This window comes from Sceloporus undulatus, chromosome 2, assembly GCF_019175285.1.
Source record: "Sceloporus undulatus isolate JIND9_A2432 ecotype Alabama chromosome 2, SceUnd_v1.1, whole genome shotgun sequence".
NCBI lineage: Eukaryota > Metazoa > Chordata > Lepidosauria > Squamata > Phrynosomatidae > Sceloporus > Sceloporus undulatus.
Window position 1 is genome coordinate 166,941,432 of NC_056523.1, and position 8,815 is coordinate 166,950,246.

Below are 8,815 nucleotides of genomic sequence, written 5' to 3' on the forward strand. Positions count from 1 at the left end.
CTGTGCGTAAGGGGGAGAGGAGGAGGGAAGGAAGGAAGGAAGGCTGGGAGGGATGGCGAGGAAGAGGCACCCGATCTGGGAGGCTCGGGGGCCCTGGCCAAGCTTTGGAGGCTGGGGAGGCGGAGGCGGCCCTGGGTCCCAAAGGCAGGCAGCCAGGGAAGGAAGGAAGGGGAAGGGGCCAGCCTCCCCGATCCGACCCCTCCGCTGCCCCCTCCCCCGCAGACCCAGAGACGCGCGCCCCGCTCCCGCCGCCGCCGCCGCCGCCGCCTCCTCCTGGGCTTTGCCTTGCTTTGCTTTGCAGCGTGTCCCCTTCCTTCCCGATCCCCAACGTAAGAGGGGGCAAAGGCCCTCCTTCCCTAGACCAAAGCTAGCCCTCTTGGGGGGGGGGGGAGGGGGCGAGGAGCCAGCTTTGCCCGGGGGAAGAAGAGCCACCCGCCTGGCCTTGGCACCCCGGGCCCCTCGGAGGCCTGGGCGGGGGAGGAGGAGGAGGAGGAGGAGGAGGAGGAGGCTGGCAGAGGAGACCAGCGCTGGACCCTGGGGGCTGTTTTGGCCGGGCACGGGCATCCTCTGGGGGCACCTGTCTGGGGTCCATCTGGGGATGCCATGGGGAGCCTCCTCCCAGCGAGAGTCGGCCACTGAATCCAAGGGGCACCTCCAGTCGCCCAAGTGGGACCGCTAACCGGACCCCTGAGGCAGAAGGGCTTGCCCAGGGCCCACCACATCTGCCCCACTTCTGGCTCCCTGAGAGAGTGTTTAGATGGTACCCAGGGTGGACGTCCAAGGCTTCTTTCTTTACACCTTTGCGTCCATTTTTTAAAAAATGGCTCAATAATAAAGCAACCCAATCGTCCACCTAAACATATCCCAGGAGCAGAGGCACTTCTTGCGGTATCTTCCTCTTTGGCTGCTCCAGACAAGAGCTACAGTCCTCCCTCCTTCTCCACAGATGCTGCCTCCATCAGATGCAGTCCACCAGGTCTTCTGGACCCCAAAATCTCTTCCCCCCCCCCGTTCTTTGGCCATATTGTCTAGGAGGAGATGTCCCACAAGATCACAGGAAAGGGCTGTAATGGTGAACCAAGCAGCCCCCCAGGGCACAGACCTGAGGGGCACAGTGAGTGCCATTGCCAGGCAAGACTACCGTAACTACTTGCTCCGCCCCCCCCCCAAATATGACTAGTTTATTTATTTATTTATTTTGAATTGACTAAACTGTAAAATTAATGTAAAGTAATGCACCAATCTTTTCCAGCTACAAAAGAAAATGCTCCAGCGAACAAATGGGCAATTCCTTTCTTTACAAAAGAGACTAATCTGCATGAAAGAGTGCCCCACTCAATGGGCAGCTGCCTAAGATGCAGACCTCAAATTTTGGGGAGGGGAATGCAAGTAGTTAGCTTTGCCTAAGGCACAAAATAGCCTGGCACTGGCACTGGCAATGGGCACTGGTCTCCTGTAGCTGCTGTGTACCGTTGGAGCTTTTAAAAAAATGTGGGCAACTGGTCCAGCAGTTGTTCTGTTTGCCTTCTCCCCCTATGTACCTCCGAGTATCTGTTTGGTTCAGAAATGAAAGTTTGAGACTGAAGTCACCTTGTTTGCGAACAGATTCCTTCTTGCATTGAAGAGCTCTCCTAAAAGTACCCCCCCACACACACACATACACCTGTTTCATAAAAGCTGTGGGCAGCCATTCCCTGGTGAGTTCTTGGGTTGTCATGATATCCGGGGGCAGCTGTGTTGGCCAAGTAGCAAAGGACAATAACACCCAGAATCCAGAAAACAGTGATATCTTTATTGGGCCAATCAAAAAGCACAAAATGCATGACGCAAGCTTTTGAAGCTCTACTGGCCTCTTTGTCAGGCAATGATGTTAACAGTCACATTGGAGAAACATAATATGACAAGATGCCAGCCACAGATGCCGGTGAAACATCAGGAATAAACTCTTCTGGAACGTGGCCACATAGCCTGAAAAATCCACAAAAAAACCCCATGACAATGTTAGTCACAAGTCTGCGTTTTGTTGAGGTGTAGCTGTTCTCAGTTCAGGTGGTACCGGAGGGATATTCATGCAGGCAGACCGCTTGTCCTTCTGGCCATGTGGGTACTCCAGGAGATAAAATATAAGTTCCATTAGGAAGACAAAAAGAGTGCTCCTCTTGGGATTCAGATTCCATCTTTTGTGAAGCTACCAGACCTCTTGCTGCTTTGGCACTTTGGGAGAAGAAAGCAGAGCCTCCAGGTGTTTTTAAAAATCAATTTAAAAATCAATTTTTTAAAACTATTTTTTTTATTCTTTTAACATTTTCTTTAAAAACAATCACCTTTTCCCAAATTTTCACTTTAAGCACATGAAACGATGTATACGTAAATGCATTTAGGCTGTGCATATGATATTGTAATGCAAAGGTATGATTTTAATTGTGCTAGTTGTTTATGCCATCACTGTTTCCATCACATTCAGTGATGTCTGGGAATTACGCTTTATGAGATACTTTAGTACAGAAACATGACTAAGGCTTCTGTCTGGTGTGGTATGGGAGGAGGTCAGTGGGTGGATGGGGGGAGTTGACACCATGAGTTACTGCACCACCAACCTGAGTGACTGCACTCAGGTCAACATACCAATCACCACCCCAGGTCTTTTCTTGATCCAATGTATTCAACAATCACAATTGATGGTGGGTGGGAGCAGGGGGTACTGGCAAGCCTTCCCAAGAGGTTGGACCATGTGAGGCAGAGCAGCAAGTGACTCTTCCCACTCACTCACCTCAAGGTGCACAGTAATATCCCAAACCAGCACACTGTTCTGGCATAGACTTCTCAAACCCCCACAAGAAACTCCTCCCCTTTCAGTAACATAACCAATTAATTCATGTTTTGCTCCCTGTTCATGACAACCCAAATCTGCTGCCTGAGGCAGTTGCCGGCAGAGTTTGAGAATAAAAAAGTCTGTTTTGGACAGAGAATCATAGAGTTGGAAGAGATCACAAGGGCCATTCAATCCAACCCCCTGCCATGCAAGAAATCACAATCAAAGCATCCCCTTTGACAGATGGCCATCCAGCCTCTGTTTAAAGACCTCCAAAGAAGCAGACTCCACAACACTCTGAGGAAGACGTTTGTTCCACTGTCGAACAGCCCTTACTGTCAGGAAGTTCCTCCTGGTGCTGAGATGGAATCTCTTTCCCTGTAGCTTGCATCCATTGCTCTGGGTCCTGTTCTCTGGAGCAGCAGAAAACAAGCTTATTTCCTCCTCAATGTGACATCCCTGCAAGTATTTAAACAGGGCTATCATATCACCTCTTAACCTTCTTTTCTCCAGGCTAAACATCCCCAGCTCCCTTAGTCATTTCTCAAAGGGCATGCTTTCCAGGCCCTTCACCATTTTAGTCGCCCTCCTTTTGACACGCTCCAGTTTCTTAACATCATTTTTGAATTGTGGTGGCCAGAACTGGACACAATATTCCAGGTGGGGCCTGACCAGAGCAGAATACAGTGGCACAGTGGGCAAAAACTCACAGAATCCTCTCACCAGCATGGTCTGGGTGGAGGATTCTGGGAGCTCTAGGTCCCCCCCCCCCCAAAAAAAACCCTCCCACAATACTTTCCTAAGCTCCACCTAATGGTGTCTCTGGCCCTGGAACCAAAGTCGCAGTGATCCTGGGGTGCACCTACACTGTATAAATAATGCAGTTTGACACCATTTTAAGTGCCATAGCTTCATCCTATGGAATCCTGGGATTTGTAGTTTTACAAGGTATTTAGCCTTCTCTTGTGCTAAAACTACAAATCCCAGGATTCTGCAGGATGAAGCTATGGCAGTTAAAGTGGTATCAAATTGCATTGTTTCTACAATGCAGATGCACCCTCATCAGGGACTGGGATGAGGAAGCTCAGGACAAAGTATACAGCAGAAGTGGAAACTGTGCAGCCCTCCAGATGTTGTTGGGCAGCAGCTGCCATTATTCCTCCCCATTGGCTGCCTATGGTTCCTGGAAACTGCAGTCCAACATCTGGTAGACTGCACAATCGCCAGCCCTAGTGTACAGACACTTCCAGGTAAGCTGGGTTGAGATTTAATTCACCAGCCTATTTATGCACTCTTCCACTGAGGCAACATGCCTTGTTGCACAGCTGTAGCAGCCCAAGAGCGTACATTAGCAATGCCACATGCCATGCTGTCCATAGTTTCTTCTGGGGCAGATTTGACATGCCTGTTGTTATTACTACCAAGGAAACGCAGACCTTTTAACACTCCTTTGTGTGACAACCCAGACTGGGAATTCTTGCCTCCTTCCACTCCATAAAGAGCAGCTCCTGCCCATGAAAAAAACATCTGGGTCTGCTGTGCTGCACAGCCTTTTCTCTGTAACTGTAAACACTGTGCACCAGGCTTTACCTTGTCTTTTCTCTCTGGCCCAGTGCAAGGCAGCTGTATCTCTCTCACCCCCAAATGTTTTGGCAGAACCAACCAGAGTCACAGCAAGGTGAGTTTTTGTCCTACTCCAGCTGTTGTTGCTTAAGGCAGCTGCTGTGCTATTTGAGGGTAGATGGAAGGTTATGAGTTATTTATTATTTAGAGGTTAGCGTTTTTAGATATATTTCCAGTCCAATAACAGATAACAAAGTTCATTTGGGGGAGGGGAGCTTGCAATAAGAATCCACCAATACACACAGTGCAACTGTAAAAGATCAGAAAAATTAAAAATGAATCTGAGGCAAGATTCAGAAATCTAGCAACAGAGAATACAATTAAGATAAGAACCACAGCAGCATGAGAAAAAAGAAAAAGGCTTCTCAAGGAACACTCTAAAATATGGCAAATGGATTCTAGATTTTAAAATTAAGAGTTTAAAAGGCCTGGGGGAGTTAAGAAAGCTTTTGTTTAATGCTGAAAAGACTACAGTGGAGGCAAAATGTGAGTTCCTTTGAAGGCAGCATTATACAGATTGGATGTCATCACCAATAAAACCATCTTCCCCATAGTAACCAATAGGTCTGCCTCTACCATGAGGCAGAGGAAGGACTGTCTCAGGCAGTAGGTACTGGGAGGGAGTCAGCTAGACCCCTCCAACCCAAATAGCTTGATGCTGGATTCAACTATAACTCCAGTCAGCTTCAGGAAAGGATATTATTTTGTCCTTCACCTCAGGTAACTGCAACTACAGTCAACCAGTGTACCAGGAATCGTGTGGTTAGACTGCAAAAGCTATTGAGTAGTTAGTTCAGTCCAGATCAGTCACAGAGTATCTAGCAGGATGAAAGGAGAAGCAAGAAGGTGGTCATCAGCCTGGTCCAGAGGTCAGCAAGTCAGTAATCCAGATACACAAAGCCATCAAGAAATAAAACAGAGTCATAAAAGCTTAGCCAGTCCAAAGTCAAGAAAACATGTATGCCAAGCATACTGTCAGTCACTCAGATAAGATGGTTGTGAGTAGTGGCATCACTGGGTTTGGTGTTGCCCAGTGTGGTAACTCATGGTGTCACCCCACTACACATACCCATTGACCTCCTCCCATATTACACCCAACAGAGTCCTTAGGAACGTTTTTTGTACTAATGGTGTTCATTAATCCTAATTCCTTTATACAGTATTACTGAATGTAATGGTAATATTTGTTACCTAAACAACTAGCAAAATTAAAATGATACCTTTAAATTACAAAATCATATGCACAGCCTCAGTGCATTTATATATACATATGCATAGCTTCATGTGGGTGAGGTGGAAATTTGGGAAAATGTGATTTTTATTTTATTTATTTTTTTAAAACTAGGGCCTTTCCTTTCTCCCACTAAGCCTCACACCACTCACACCATTTCTTCAGCATTTTAAAGGGGCACAGGGAAATACCACAGACCATTTGGGCCCAAAGGCAGATGTTTGTGGAGCGGTGGTATCCCACCCTTAGGGTGTCACCTGTTACAGCGACACCCCCTGCACCTTCTAATAACACCACTAGTTGTGAGTAACAGAGATGCTGGGAACTCTGGTAAATAAATTATGGGCAGATGTCTCCAAAGCACCAGGTGCCAAGTTAGGCCAGCATCTCCTATTTACCAAACTCTGGGAATGATGCAATCTCTCACTGTCTCTGTTGCACCATGAATGATGGCAATGGGTCCCCAGCCTCTTGCTGGGGTTCACCTCTGCCTCAGCCTCAACCTCTGACTCAACGGACTCAGAAAGACCTTCCTTATCAGGAGCTGCACATTCCTGGCAATCTGTCTCCATCTCTCTATCTGAATCCTAGGGCTCCAGAGAATGAGTTGTGACAGCAACAAAATGTCCTGGTCTGGCCTTGGCCGCCCACTGCATCCCACTTTGCAGGAACACCCAGGGAGGGCCTTCTGAAGATGGTCCTGGGCTCTGGATAGGTACATGGAGGAATGGGTGATCATTCAGGTAACTGGTCCCATGCTGCTTAGGATGCAATGATTCTCAGCTACAGGAATGCATTTTTCCACAGATTTGCATTCAAAGCTAGGACTAGGATATAGAACTCCAAGCTCTTCTGTCTCCCTCTCTAACTATTAAACCCTACTGCTTCTATTGCAGAATGGAGAGCAGAAACCCAGGCATCCTGATATTAAAATGAACAAGAAAAAGAAACCTTCCCAGTTTCCAGCAATTCCATCCCATCTTGTTCCAACCATTAGGCTCTGCTTTCTGTTTCAAAGTTTTCCCTTACTGTATCCATTGTACACCTCAGTTATATCTAAGCAACCACTGAATATGTAGTCACTAAGAGAGGTGGGAGCAGGCTGAGCGAAGTGGTTGCTGTGTGAGCTCAGGGAATATGGAGGAAAATGAATCTATTTTGGGAGTCAGTGCTCAAACTTTTTATTTTATGAATTTCATTGTGTTCCTTGCAAAAATCAGTGAAGCCAGGGAAATAAACTGGGAACCAGGAGAAGAGATTGCTAACAGCTCCCTTGCAAACATGATGAGAAACATACAGAACTTCATTGTGATAGAGTTTTATTAGGCTCTAGGCATGCCCTGCATGCCTTCAAGTGTCCGTTTTTGCCCTGATGTCTCCAGCCTCATCTCTCAAGACTCTTTCTTGCCAGGCTCAATGGGAGGAAAAAGTGAAGGCCCCAGGTTTTTTTAAAAATAAAAATGGTTAAAAATGTAATGTTTTAGAATTTTGTTTAAAAATATCACATCTTACCAAATTTTCCTTTTAACCATATGAAACTATGTACATGTAAATACATTTAGGCAGTGCAAATGATAGTGCAATTTAAAGGTATAATTTTCATTTTGCTAAATGTTTGTGTCACAATATTACCATGGCATTCAGTGACATATGAGAATTACAATTTATGAGAAATCTTAGTACAAAAAGCTTTTCTAAGGATTCTGGATGGTGTGGTCTGGAAGGAGGTCAATGCAGGGGGTGACACCATGAATTGCCACACTGGGTGCTAGCCCTAGTGACACTACTACCCCTGACTAGAGCCCTCTTCAGGTACTCCATATTTGTGGAAACTGTCTTCCTGTTCATGAGTAGACAACTCCTCTGCACATACCACTAAATACATGGAATCATTTTAGTAGTTTAGTCAATATGTGTAGATTGAAGATAATGCTTGTCATCTTCCTTCCTGCAGGGACGTAGCTAGGATTTTAGGAAGGGGGGGTCCAGACTAAGTGCCACAATTATAATGGGGCTTGAGTGCGGCGGCGCAGCAGCACACACCATTCATTTTTCTAATGGAAGGGGGGGTCCGGACCCCCAGATCCCCCCCCCTGGCTACATCCCTGCTTCCTTCATCTAGACACCCTCCAAATGTGTTGTTTGACTACAAATCTCATTACCCCTAACCATGTTGGCTGAGGATGATGGGAGTTGTGGTCCAATGCACATGGAACGTGCCAGATAAGGGAAGGATGCTCCGTGCTCATTTAATAAGTTCCTGAAGATGAATTATAGTTTCTACTGTCTTGCTTCTTTGTCAGTGGAACAATCCTGCGTGTTCTAAGGATAGTTATAACTCTGTAAAGTTTCTCTCACATAGGTCAATGGATTAAAACATGGTGTTTGTTCTAGAGCTGTCTATTCTTCTTTAAATGGGATCACAACTACATATGTAAGGTGATTGGTAGCCCCGAAAAATGTGAATAAATTAGAATGTCCTGGCCATTGCCAAAGTAGAATTCATAATAAGAATTCAATGTGCAAGAATAATTGCTGAGATATCTCAGCTAATGTGAATGAAAGAAAGAGTTTGGAAAGTGGGTTGTTGTTTTTTTGAAGAAGAAGAGTCAATGTCATGACATGTTGAAGTCATCCTTAACTGCACAGCATCATCCTACCACTAATCTTTTATGAATGGTCTCAGCATGTCATTATATTTCATTCTAATTAAAAGCAACTTTTTGAGCTCTTTATGTAGCACCCCATGGTCATCCCTAAACCTAATTGGATATCATTTATAATTGTGCAAAAAGCAAAGGTGTCCATTAGAAGAAAACCCCCAAATCCATATGAGTGTAATACTTTTGTTAGAGCAACCATTACAATTATGTAAGTGTTCCTACACCCAACTCTATTACTCCTTTTCACCACAAACCAAGGAAGCTTTTTTCATCCTAAACTGGTGTCTTGTCATCAGTAATGCACTGGATGAGGCTGAACAAGTTGAAACTTAATTCAGAGAAGATGGAGGCACTCCTGGTCAGTTGACAGGCCGATCAGGGAATAGGGTTTCAGCCCAAAATTTCAAGCTCTATATGGCTGAGATCCAGGTTATTTGAAGGATGGTATTCTATCTTGCAAGAGAAAATTTGCTTTGAGGTGTCCTG